The sequence below is a fragment of the Chrysemys picta genome, unplaced genomic scaffold, assembly GCF_011386835.1.
Source record: "Chrysemys picta bellii isolate R12L10 unplaced genomic scaffold, ASM1138683v2 scaf619, whole genome shotgun sequence".
Lineage (NCBI taxonomy): Eukaryota > Metazoa > Chordata > Testudines > Emydidae > Chrysemys > Chrysemys picta.
Window position 1 is genome coordinate 12,501 of NW_027053326.1, and position 5,000 is coordinate 17,500.

Sequence of the window (5,000 nt, forward strand, 5' to 3'; positions counted from 1 at the left end):
GGTGGCCGAGAGGGGACTCGCACGGCAGGCAAGCCGCCCTGGGCTGACCCTCCCCGGCCGCAGCGAGGGACTGCCTCCCGGCCGACAGGATCGGGCCCCTGGAAGTCTGGGGGCGGGGGGAAATCGCCCCACGCCTCCGAGGAGGGCTGCCCGGGCGGGCCTGGCCCCGGAGCTCGAAAAAAAAAAAAAGGATCGGGCCCACTAGAGACATGGACCAGGCCGCCCTGGGCTCACCCTCCCCGGCCGCAGCGAGGGACTGCCTCCCGGCCGACTGGATCGGGCCCCTGGAAGTCTGGGGGGGGGGGGGGAATGGAACCTGACGCCTCCGAGGAGGGGACGCCCAGGGAAGGAGGGAGATCCGGGTTGACCTGGTGACCGGACGGGAAAGAGGCCACCGGGCGTGCCCCCGTTAAAACCCCTAGGGGTTGACCTGGTGGCCGGAAAGCAAACCGGCCAGCAGGTGAACCCTTTCGATTCCACGGGTTGACCTGGTGCCCGGGAAGCGAACCGGCCAGCAGGTGAACCCGTCCGATTCCACGGGTTGACCTGGTGCCCGGGAGGGGACTCTGAAAATTTTTCAGCCCTTTCGACTCGGGGTTGACCTGGTGGCCGAGAGGGGCCTCGCACGGCAGGCAAGCCGCCCTGGGCTCACCCTCCCCGGCCGCAGCGAGGGACTGCCCCTCCCCACCCCCCGGCTGACAGGATCGGGCGCACTGGAAGTCCGGGACAGTATTTTCCCCGACGCCGGGGAGGGCGGGCGGAGGGGCTCTGGCGGCCAGCCCGGGCCCCGGAGCTCGAAAAGGAAAAAAGGACCGGGCCCGCGAGAGACGGGGGCCCTGCCGCAGGGGGGGGGGGCAGTCCGACCGGGGCTCACCGTGCGGCAGGCCCGGGCGTCGGCAGGGGAAAGCGGGCGAGGAGGCGCGGGGCCGGGTGCCTACGGCCATACCGGACCGAACGCCCCCGATCCCGTCCGATCTCGGAAGGTAAACCGTCCCGGGCCTGGCTAGTACTTGGATGGGTGACCGCCTGGGAATCCCAGGTGCCGTAGGCAGCTTTTCCCGGTCCGAGTCAGCTCTCTCTCCTTTTCTGGGGGGGAAGGAGAGGGGGGGACGGGCCGGAAAGCCCCTCGTCGCTCCTGCCGAGTCGGAGGTCGCGGCCGCAGGTCACGGGTCTGGGCGCCTGGGGTCCGGCTCCCCACCCACCCGGCTTCCTCCGCGGAGGACCCCCCCCGGGGCCACCGAAGCCGCTGGGGGAGACCCCGGGCATGGGGCGGACTGGCCCGGACCCTCCCGGCCGCCGGCCCGCAGGTCCGCCCCGAATCCCCCCCCGCGGCCACCCAGGCCAGGCCTGGCCAGGCGGGACGGACGGCGGGTGTCCAGCGCCCAGCGGCTTCCTCCAGCGGGGACCCACGGACCCCAAAGCCGCAGGGGGAGGCCCCGGGCCCGGGACGGACTCGCTCGGACCCCCTGCGCCCGGCCGCCGGCCCGCGGGACCGCCCCGAATCCCCCCGCGGCCACCCAGGCCAGGCCTGGCCAGGCGGGACGGACGGCGGGTGTCCAGCGCCCAGCGGCTTCCTCCAGCGGGGACCCACGGACCCCAAAGCCGCAGGGGGAGGCCCCGGGCCCGGGCCCGACTCGCTCGGCCCCCCCGCCTCCCCTGCGCCCGGCCCCCGGCCCGCGGGACCGCCCCGAATCCCCCCGCGGCCACCCAGGCCAGGCCTGGCCTGGCGGGACGGACGGCGGGTGTCCAGCTCCCAGTGGCTTCCTCCAGCGGGGACCCACGGACCCCAAAGCCGCAGGGGGAGGCCCCGGGCCCGGGACGGACTCGCTCGGCCCCCCCGCCTCCCCTGCGCCCGGCCCCCGGCCCGCGGGACCGCCCCGAATCCCCCCGCGGCCATCCAGGCCAGGCCTGGCCTGGCGGGCCGGTGTGCGGCTCCCCCGGGCTTCCTCCCCCGACGACCCGCGCCCCCCTGAGCCGCAGGCGGAGACCCCGGCCCCGGGGCGGACCGGCCCGGGCTCGCTCGAGCCCCCTGCGCCCGGCCCGCAGGACCGCCCCCCCGAATCCCCCGGGAGAGGCCCGGCCTGCACGCCACTGACGACCCGCGGCCCCCAAAGTCGCAGGAGGCGCCCCCCCCCGGTTAGCCCCGTCTCGCTCCGCGCCCCCCGCCCCTCGCTGCCGGGACCGGGCGCCGCCCCAGAGTCAGCCGCAGCCGGCCGGCCTGAGAGCTGCCCTCCTGTGGACGACGGTGAGTTTACCTTGATACTAACCGGCCGTCAGCCAGGTCAACCCCATTGCTAGACTGGGGTGGACCTGGTGGCCGAGTGGGGACTTGGAACATTTGACAGCTGCTTCCCGGGGCTTGACCGGTTGTCCTGAACGCCCCCCACCCCCAGCCCCAGCCCCCGGCTCCTGCTCCCCTCTCCCCAGCCTCGGTGCTCCGCTCCCTGCCTCGGAGGCTGCCTCTCTGCGGCGCCTGCATCGCCTCCGAGGACGCGCACCCTCCGGAGGCTGGACGTAAACCCACCACTGCCGCTGACCCGGCTCTCCGAGGGACGACTGTGAGGCCTCCCCCCCCCCCCCACCCCCGGACCGCCCTGGGGACGACTGCTAAGCCTCCCCCACCGGACCGCCCGGGGCAAGACTGCTAAGCCTCCCTCCCACACACACACACACACACTGTCGGGGGAGGACTATTAAGCTTTCCCCCTGGAGCGCCCGGGGCGGACGACTGTTAAGCCTGCCCCCGGAGTCCTCGGGGGAGGACTATTAAGCTTTCCCCCCTGGAGCGCCCGGGGGGGGACGACTATTAAGCCTGGCCCCCGGAGTCCTCGGGGGACGACTATTAAGCCTCCCCCGGACTGGCCGGGGGGCGACTATTAAGCCTCCCCCGGACCTGCTCCGTCTCGACTATTAAGCCCCCCTCTGTGGTCCTCAAGACCACTGCCGTGCTGCCCTCGGAGTGGGGTGACACCCGGGCCGGAAAGCAAACCGGCCACCAGGTCAACCCGTCGAATCCAATGGGTTGACCTGGTGGCCGGAAAGCAAACCAGCCGCCAGGTCAACCCGTCGAAACCAATGGGTTGACCTGGTGGCCGGAAAGCAAAACGGCCGCCAGGTCAACCCAGTAGATTCAGCGGGTTGACCTGGTGGCCGAACGGGGACTTTGAAAATTTGACAGCCGCTTCCCGGGGGTTGACCTGTTGTCCCGGTGGGGACTTTGAACATTTGACAGCCGCCTCCCAGGGCTTGACCTATTGTCCCGGTGGGGACTTTGAGAATTTTACAGCCGCTTCCCGGGGCTTGACCTGGTGGCCGAGTGGGGACGTTGAACATTTGACAGCCGCTTCCAGGGGGTTGACCTGTTGTCCTGAACGCCCCCCACCTCCCCCCCGGCTCCTGCTCCCCACTCCCCAGCCTCGGTGCTCCGCTCCCTGCCTCGGAGGCTGCCTCTCTGCGGCGGCTGCATCGCGTCCGAGGACGCTCACCCTCCGGAGGCTGGACGTAAAGCCTGACACCCGCCACCGCCGCCGACACGGCTCTCGGAGGGACGACTCTGAGGCCTCCCCCCACCCCCGGACCGCCCTGGGGACGACTGCTAAGCCTCCCCCCCGCCCACACCCACACCCACACTGTCGGGGGATGACTCTTAAGCCTCTCCCAGACTGCCTGGGGAACGACTATTAAGCCTGCCCCCCGGAGCACTCGGGGGACGACTATTAAGCCTCCCGCGGACTGCCCGGGGGATGACTATTAAGCCTCCCCTGGAACGACTATTAAGCCTCCCCCGGACTGGCCGGGGGGCGACTATTAAGCCTATCCTCGGGGGAGGACTATTAAGCTTTCCCCCTGGAGCGCCCGGGGGGACGACTATTAAGCCTGGCCCCCGGAGTCCTCGGGGGACGACTATTAAGCCTCCCCCGGACCTGCTCCCTCTCGACTATTAAGCCCCCCCTCTGCGGTCCTCAGCACCACTGCCGCGCTGCCCTGGGAGTGGGGTGACATCCGGTCCGGAAAGCAAACCGGCCACCAGGTCAACCCGTCGAATCCAATGGGTTGACCTGGTGGCCGGAAAGCAAACCGGTCGCCAGGTCAACCCGTCGAATCCAATGGGTTGACCTGGTGGCCGGAAAGCAAACCGGCCGCCAGGTCAACCCAGTAGATTCAGCGGGTTGACCTGGTGGCCGAACGGGGACTTTGAAAATTTGACAGCCGCTTCCCGGGGGTTGACCTGTTGTCCCGGTGGGGACTTTGAACATTTGACAGCCGCCTCCCAGGGCTTGACCTGTTGTCCCGGGGGGGACTTTGAACATTTGACAGCCGCTTCCCGGGGCTTGATCGGTTGTCCTGAACGCCCCCCCCCACCCACCCACCCCAGCCCCCGGCTCCTGCTCCCCTCTCCCCAGCCTCGGTGCTCCGCTCCTTGCCTCAGAGGCTGCCTCTCTGCGGCAGCTGCATCCCGTCCGAGGACGCTCACCCTCCGGAGGCTGGACGTAAAGCCTGACACCCGCCACCGCCGCCGACCCGGCTCTCCGAGGGACGACTCTGAGGCCTCCCCCCACCCCCGGACCGCCCTGATGACGACTGCTAAGCCTCCCCCACCGGACCGCCCGGGGGAAGACTGCGACGCCTCCCGCCAGGCCCCCACCCAGCCTGGGGGAAGACTGCTAAGCCTCCCCCCCCACACACACACACACACTGTCGGGGGATGACGATTAAGCCTCTCCCGGACTGCCCGGGGGACGACTATTAAGCCTCCCCTGGAACCACTATTAAGCCTGCCCCCGGAGTCCTCGGATGACGACTGCTAAGCCTCCCCCACCGGACCGCCCGGGGCAAGACTGCTAAGCCTCCCTCCCACACACACACACACACTCTCGGGGGAGGACTATTAAGCTTTCCCCCTGGAGCGCCCGGGGCGGATGACTGTTAAGCCTGCCCCCGGAGTCCTCGGGGGACGACTATTAAGCCTGGCCCCCGGAGTACCCGGGGGACGACTATTA

At 70.4% G+C, this 5,000-nt stretch overlaps 1 non-coding gene across 1 annotated transcript; it reads left to right on the forward strand.

The window, feature by feature from the left end:
* The first annotated feature begins 932 nt into the window (after nt 1-932).
* On the forward strand, nt 933-1,051 carry LOC135979045 (5S ribosomal RNA). Its single transcript, XR_010596375.1, has one exon. It is a non-coding gene; the product is annotated as a 5S ribosomal RNA (ribosomal RNA).
* Nucleotides 1,052-5,000: the final 3,949 nt, after the last annotated feature.